Here is a 9,017-nt window from a genome sequence, read left to right as displayed (position 1 = left end):
GTAGTTTACCTCAGACCTACGGGTCCATAGTTAGTAGCTAGATGGCTTCTTCTCTCTTTTTGGATCTCAATACAATGTTCTCCCCCTCTCTTGTGGAGATTTATTCGATGTAATCTTCTTTTTGCGGTGTGTTTGTTGAGACCGATGAATTGTGGGTTTATGATCAAGTCTACCTATGAATAATATTTGAATCTTCTCTGAATTCTTTTATGTATGATTGGTTATCTTTGCAAGTCTCTTCGAATTATTAGTTTGGTTTGGCCTACTAGATTGATCTTTCTTGCAATGGGAGAAGTGCTTAGCTTTGGGTTCAATCTTGCGGTGTCCTTTCCCAGTGACAGTAGGGGCAACAAGGCACGTATTGTATTGTTGCCATCAAGGATAACAAGATGGGGTTTTCTTCATATTGCATGAGTCTATCCCTCTACATCATGTCATCTTGCTTAAGGCGTTACTCTGTTTTTAACTTAATACTCTAGATGCATGCTGGATAGCGGTCGATGAGTGGAGTAATAGTAGTAGATGCAGGCAGGAGTCGGTCTACTTGTGTCGGACGTGATGCCTATATACATGATCATACCTAGATATTCTCATAACTATGCTCAATTCTGTCAATTGCTCAACAATAATTTGTTCACCCACCGTAGAATAATTTTGCTCTCAAGAGAAGCCACTAGTGAAACCTATGGCCCCCGAGTCTATCTTTATCATATTAATCTCCTACTACTTAGTTATTTCCTTTGCTATTTACTTTGGCTTCATTTTACTTTGCATCTCTATCATAAAAATACCAAAAATATTATCTTATCATATCTATCAGATATCACTCTCGTAAGTGGCCTTATAGGGATTGACAACCCCTATTTGCGTTGGTTGCAAGGATTTATTTTTTTTGTGCAGGTGTGAGGGACCCGCGCATAGCCCCCTACTGGATTGATACCTTGGTTCTCAAAAACTGAAGGAAATACTTACGCTACTTTGATGCATCATCCCTTCCTCTTCGGGGAAAACCAATGAAGTGCTCAACAGGTAGCAAGAAGGATTTCTGACGCCGTTGCCGGGGAGGTCTACGCAAAAGTCAACATACCAAGTACCCATCACATACCCTTATCTCCCGCATTACATTATTTGCCATTTGCCTCTCGTTTTCCTCTCCCCCACTTTACCCTTGCCGTTTTATTCGCCCTCTCTCTCTCTATCCTCCCTCTCTTTCCCGTTTGCCTCTTTTTGCCCGCTTGCTTTTTGTTTGCTTGTGTGTTAGTTTGCTTGCTTGTCACGATGGCTCAAGATAATACTAAATTGTGTGACTTCACCAATACCAACAACAATGATTTTATTAGCACTCTATTGCTCCTCTTACCGATGCTGAATCTTGTGAAATTAATGCTGCTTTGCTGAATCTTGTCATGAAAGATCCGTTTTCCGGCCTTCCTAGTGAAGATGCCGCTACCCATCTAAATAGCTTCATTGATTTGTGTGACATGCAAAAGAAGAAAGATGTGGATAATGATATTGTTAAATTGAAGCTATTTCCTTTTTCGCTTAGAGATCGTGCTAAAGCTTGGTTTTCGTCTTTGCCTAAAAATAGTATTGATTCATGGAACAAGTGCAAAGATGCTTTTATCTCTAAGTATTTTCCTCCTGCTAAACTCATCTATCTTAGAAACGATATTATGAACTTTAAGCAGCTTGATCATGAACATGTTGCACAAGCTTTGGAGAGAATGAAATTAATGATACATAATTACCCTACTAATGGTTTAAATTTATGGATGATTGTTCAGAATTTTTATGCCGGATTGAATTTTGCTTCTAGAAATCTTTTAGATTCGGCGGCGGGAGGCACTTTTATGGAAATCACTTTAGGAGAAGCTACTAAACTCCTAGATAATATTATGGTTAATTATTCTCAATGGCATACTAAAAGATCTACTAATAAAAAGGTGCATGCGATAGAAGAAATTAATGTTTTGAGTGGAAAGATGGATGAACTTATGAAATTATTTGCTAATAAGAGTGTTTCTTATGATCCTAATGATATGCCCTTGTCTAGTTTGATTGAGAATAATAATGAATCTATGGATGTGAATTTTGTTGGTAGGAACAATTTTGGTAACAACGCGTATAGAGGAAATTTTAATCCCAGGCCTTATCCTGGTAATCCCTCTAATAATTATGGTAATTCCTACAACAATTCTTATGGAAATTATAATAAGATGCCCTCTGATTTTGAATCTAATATTAAAGAATTTATTACTTCTCAAAAGAATTTTAATGCTATGATTGAAGAAAAATTGCTTAAGATTGATGATTTGGCTAGGAACGTTGATAGAATTTCTCTTGATGTTGATTCTTTGAAACTTACATCTATTCCACCTAAGCATGATATCAATGAGTCTCTCAAAGCCATGAGAATTTCCATTGATGAGTGCAAAGAAAGAACCGCTAGGATGCATGCTAAGAAAGATGCCTTTATAAGAGCGTGTTCTTCTAGTTCCTATGAAAATAAAGATGAAGATCTAAAGGTTATTGATGTGTCCCCTATTAAATCTTTGTTTGGAAATATGAATCTTTATAATGATGGGACTTAATATGATCCACATTTACCTATAAGGCGTTCCAAGAATTCGGAATTTGTTGATCTTGATGCTAAATTTGATAAAAGTGGGATTGAAGAAATTAAAACCCTAGATGTTGCTAAACCCACTATTATGGATTTCATGGAATTTAACTATGAAAATTTCTCTTTGATTGATTGTATTTCCTTGTTGCAATCCGTGCTAAATTCTCCTCATGCTTATAGTCAAAATAAAGCGTTTACTAAACATATCGTTGATGCCTTGATGCAATATTATGAAGAAAAACTTGAATTGGAAGTTTCTATCCCTAGAAAACTTTATTATTAGTGGGAACCAACTATTAAAATTAAAATTAAAGATCATGAATGCTATGCTTTATGTGATTTGGGTGCTAGTGTTTCCACAATTCCAAAGACTTTGTGTGATTTGTTAGGTTTCCGTGATTTTGATGATTGCTCTCTAAACTTGCACCTTGCGGATTCCACTATTAAGAAACCTATGGTAAGAATTAATGATGTTCTTATTGTTGCAAATAGGAATTATGTGCCCATATATTTTATTGTTCTTGACATAGATTGCAATCCTTCATGTCCTATTATTCTTGGTAGACCTTTCCTTAGAACGATTGGTGCAATTATTGATATGAAGGAAGGAAATATTAGATTCCAATTTCCATTAAGGAAAGGAATGGAACACTTTCCTAGAAAGAAAATTAAATTACCTTATGAATCTATTATGAGATCCACTTATGGATTGCCTACCAAAGATGGCAATACCTAGATCTATTCTTGCTTGTTATGCCTAGCTAGGGGCGTTAAACGATAGCGCTTGTTAGGAGGCAACCCAATTTTATTTTTATTCCTTGCTTTTTGCTCCTGTTTATTAATAAATAAATTATTTATCCTTTGTTTTGGTTGTGTTTTTTGTGTTTAATTAGTATTTGTGCCAAGTAGAACTGTTGGGAAGACTTGGGAAAGTCTTTTGAACTTGCTGTAAAAAACAGAAACTTTAGCGCTCACGAGAACTTCTGTCATTTTTATTTGGAAAGTGCTATTTAGTTAATTATTTTTGAAGATGATTAATAGATAAATTCCTCACGTCCAGCAATTTATTTTAGAATTTTTGGGGTTCCAGATCTTGCGCTAGCTACAGATTACAACAGACTGTTCTGTTTTTGACAGATTCTGTTTTTCGTGTGTTGTTTACTTATTTTGATGAATCTATGGCTAGTAAAATAGTTTATAAACCATAGAGAAGTTGGAATACAGTAGGTATAACACGAATATAAATAAAGAATGAGTTAATTACAGTACCTTGAAGTGGTCTTTTATTTTCTTTCGCTAACGGAGCTCACGAGATTTTCTACTTTAAGTTTTGTGTTGTGAAGTTTTCAAGTTTTGGGTAAAGATTTGATGGATTATGGAACAAGGAGTGGCAAGATCCTAAGCTTGGGGATGCCCATGGCACCCCCAAGATAATCTAAGGACACCTAAAAGCCAAATCTTGGGGATACCCCGGAAGGCATCCCCTCTTTCGTCTACTTCTATCGGTAACTTTACTTGGAGCTATATTTTTATTCGCCACATGATATGTGTTTTGCTTGGAGCGTCTTGTATTATTTGAGTCTTTGCTTGTTAGTTTACCACAATAATCCTTGCTTTACACACCTTTTGAGAGAGCCATACATGATTTGGAATTTGTTAGAATACTCTATGTGCTTCGCTTATATGTTTTGAGTTATATAATTTTGCTCTAGTACTTCACTTATATCTTTTAGAGCACGGTGGTGGATTTGTTTTATAGAAACTATTGATCTCTCATGCTTCACTTAGATTATTTTTAGAGTCTTAATATCGTGGTAATTTGCTTAAAATCCTAATATGCTTGGTATGCAAGATTAATAATAAAACTTTCTTATGAGTTTGTTGAATACTATGATAAGTTTGATACTTGATAATTGTTTTGAGATATAAAGATGGTGATATTAAAGTCATGCTAGTTGAGTAGTTGTGAATTTTTGAAATACTTTTGTTGAAGCTTGTGATTCCCGTAGCATGCACGTATGGTGAACCGTTATGTGATGAAGTCGGATCATGATTTATTTATTGATTGTCTTCCTTATGAGTGGCGGTCGGGGACGAGTGATGGTCTTTTCCTACCAATCTATCCCCGTAGGAGCATGCGCGTAATACTTTGCTTTGATAACTTGTAGATTTTTGCAATAAGTATATGAGTTCTTTATGACTAATGTTGAGTCCATGGATTATACGCACTCTCACCCTTCCACCTTTGCTAGCCTCTATAATACCGCGCACCTTTCACCGGTATCATACACCCACCATATACCTTCCTCAAAACAGCCACCATACCTACCTATTATGGCATTTCCATAGCCATTCCGAGATATATTTCCATGCAACTTTCCACCGTTCCGTTTATTATGACACACTCCATCATTGTCATATTGCTTAGCATGATCATGTAGTTGACATAGTATTTGTGGCAAAGCCACCCTTCATAATTCTTTCATACTTGTCACTCATGAGTGATTGCATATCCCGGTACACCGCCAGAGGGATTCATATAGAGTCATATTTTGTTCTAAGTATCAAGTTGTAATTGTTGAGCTGTAAGAAAAATAAAAGTGTGATGATCATCATTATTAGAGCATTGTCCCAGTGAGGAAAGGATGACGGAGCCTATGATTCCCCCACAAGTCGGGATGAGACTCCGGACGAAAAAAAGAGAGAAAGAAAAGAGGCCATAAAAAAAGGAGAAAGGCCCAAATAAAAAAAAGAAAAAGAAAGAAAAATAAAAAAAATGAGAGAAAAAGAGAGAAGGGACAATGTTACTATCCTTTTATGACACTTGTGCTTCAAAGTAGCACCATGATCTTCATAGTAGAGAGTCTCTCATGTTGTCACTTTCATATACTAGTGGGAATTTTTCATTATAGAACTTGACTTGTATATTCTAATGATGGGCTTCCTCAAATTGCCCTAGGTCTTCATGAGCAAGCAAGTTGGATGCACACCCACTTAGTTTCTTTTTGAGCTTTCATATACTTATAGCTCTAGTGCATCCGTTGCATGGCAATCCCAACTCACTCACATTGATATCTATTGATGGGCATCTCCATAGCCTGTTGATACGCCTAGTTGATGTGAGAATATCTTCCCCTTTTTGTCTTCTCCACAACCACCACTCTATTCCACCTATAGTGCTATATCCATGGCTCACGCTCATGTATTGCGTGAAGATTGAAAAAGTTTTGAGAATGTCAAAAGTATGAAACAATTGCTTGGCTTGTCATCGGGGTTGTGCATGATTTAAATATTTTGTGTGGTGAAGATAGAGCATAGCCAGACTATATGATTTTGTAGGGATAACTTTCTTTAGCCATGTTATTTTGAGAAGACATAATTGCTTTGTTACTATGCTTGAAGTATTATTATTTTTAGGTCAATATGAACTTTTTGTCTTGAATCTTTTGGATCTGAATATTCATACCACAATTAAGAAGAATTACATTAAAATTATTCCAAGTAGCACTCCGCATCAAGAATTATGTTTTTATCATTTACCTACTCGAGGACGAGCAGGAATTAAGCTTGGGGATGCTTGATACGTCTCCAACGTATCTATAATTTTTGATTGCTCCATGCTATATTATCTACTGTTTTGGACATTATTGGGCTTTATTATCCACTTTTATATTATATTTGGGACTAACCTGTTAACCAGAGGCCCAACCCAGAATTGATGTTTTTTCCCTGTTTTAGGGTTTCGAAGAAAAGGAATATCAAACGGAGTCCAAACGGAATGAAACCTTCGGGAACATGATTTTTACGAAGATTATGATCCGGGAGACTTGGACCCTACGTCAAGAAAGAAACAAGGAGGCCACGAGGTAGGGGGGCCTGCCTGCCTACCCTAGGCGCGCCCTCCACCCTCGTGGGCCCCCTGTTGCTCCACCGACGTACTCCTTCCTCCTATATATACCTACGTACCCCCAAATGATCAGATACGGAGCCAAAACCCTAATTCCACCACCGCAACTTTCTGTATCCACGAGATCCCATCTTGGGGCCTGTTTCGGAGCTCCGCCGGAGGGGGCATCGATCACGGAGGGCTTCTACATCAACACCATAGCCTCTCCGATGAAGTGTGAGTAGTTTACCTCAGACCTACGGGTCCATAGTTAGTAGCTAGATGGCTTATTCTCTCTTTTTGGATCTCAATACAATGTTCTCCCCCTCTCTTGTGGAGATCTATTCGATGTAATCTTCTTTTTGCGGTGTGTTTGTTGAGACCGATGAATTGTGGGTTTATGATCAAGTCTATCTATGAATAATATTTGAATATTCTCTGAATTCTTTTATGTATGATTGGTTATCTTTGCAAATCTCTTCGAATTATCAGTTTGGTTTGGCCTACTAGATTGATCTTTCTTGCAATGGGAGAAGCGCTTAGCTTTGGGTTCAATCTTGCGGTGTCCTTTCCCAGTGACAGTAGGGGCAACAAGGCACATATTGTATTGTTGCCATCGAGGATAAAAAGATGGGGTTTTCTTCATATTGCATGAGTCTATCCCTCTACATCATGTCATCTTGCTTAAGGCGTTACTCTGTTTTTAACTTAATACTCTAGATGCATGCTAGATAGCGGTCGATGAGTGGAATAATAGTAGTAGATGCAGGCAGGAGTCGGTCTACTTGTCTCGGACATGATGCCTATATACATGATCATACCTAGATATTCTCATAACTATGCTCAATTCTGTCAATTGCTCAACAGTAATTTGTTCACCCACCGTAGAATACTTATGCTCGCGAGAGAAGCCACTAGTGAAACCTATGGACCCCGGGTCTATCTTTATCATATTAATCTCCTACTACTTAGTTATTTCCTTTGCTATTTACTTTGCCTTTATTTTACTTGGCATCTCTATCATAAAAATACCAAAAATATTATCTTTTCATATCTATCAGATCTCACTCTCGTAAGTGGCCTTATAGGGATTAACAACCCCTATTTGCGTTGGTTGCGAGGATTTATTTGTTTTGTGCAGGTGCGAGGGACTCGCACGTAGCCTCCTACTGGATTGATACCTTGGTTCTCAAAACCTGAGGGAAATAGTTACGCTACTTTTCTACATCATCCCTTCCTCTTCGGGGAAAACCAACGCAGTGCTCAAGAGGTAGCACAGGGCATGTTGTGATGTGATATGGTCAAGGCATGATGCTATATTTTATTGTATGAGATGATCATGTTTTGTAACCGAGTTATCGGCAACTGGCAGGAGCCATATGGTTGTCGCTTTATTGTATGCAATGCAATTGCCCTATAATTGCTTTACTTTATCACTAAGCGGTAGCGATAGTCGTAGAAGCAATAGTTGGTGAAACAACAACGATGCTACGATGGAGATCAAGGTGTCGTGCTGGTGACGATGGTGATCATGACGGTTCTTCAGAGATGGAGATCACAAGCACAAGATGATGATGGCCATATCATATCACTTATATTGATTGCATGTGATGTTTATATTTTATGCATCTTATTTTGCTTAGATCGGCGGTAGCATTATAAGATTATCTCTCACTAAATTTCAAGGTATAAGTGTTCTCCCTGAGTATGCACTGTTGCGAAAGTTCTTCGTGCTGAGACACCACATGATGATCGGGTGTGATAAGATCTATGTTCACATACAACGGGTGCAAAACAGTTGCACACGCAAAATACTCAGGTTAAACTTGACAAGCCTAGCATATGCAGATATGGCCTCGGAACACTGAGACCGAAAGGTCGAGCGTGAATCATATAGTAGATATGATCAACATAATGATGTTCACCATTGAAACTACTCCATCTCACGTGATGATCGGACATGGTTTAGTTGATTTGGATCACGTGATCACTTAGATGATTAGAGGGATGTCTATCTAAGTGGGAGTTCTTCAATAATATGATTAATTGAACTTAAATTTATCATGAACTTAGTACCTGATAGTATATTGCTTGTCTATGTTGTTGTAGATAGATGGCCCATGCTGTTGTTTCGTTGAATTTTAATGCGTTCCTTGAGAAAGCAAAGTTGAAAGATGATGGTAGCAATTACACGGACTGGGTCCATAACTTGAGGATTATCCTCATTGTTGCACAGAAGAATTACGTCCTGGAAGCACCGCTAGGTGCCAGACCTGCTGCAGGAGCAACACCAGATGTTATGAACGTTTGGCAGAGCAAAGCTGATGACTACTCGATAGTTCAGTGTGCCATGCTTTACGGTTTAGAACCGGGACTTCAACGACGTTTTGAACGTCATGGAGCATATAAGATGTTCCAGGAGTTGAAGTTAATATTTCAAGCAAATGCCCGGATTGAGAGATATGAAGTCTCCAATAAGTTCTACAGCTGCAAGATGGAGGAGAATAG

The sequence above is a fragment of the Triticum urartu genome, chromosome 1 (genome assembly GCF_003073215.2).
Source record: "Triticum urartu cultivar G1812 chromosome 1, Tu2.1, whole genome shotgun sequence".
NCBI lineage: Eukaryota > Viridiplantae > Streptophyta > Magnoliopsida > Poales > Poaceae > Triticum > Triticum urartu.
Note: the sequence above shows the minus strand (reverse complement) of the source record.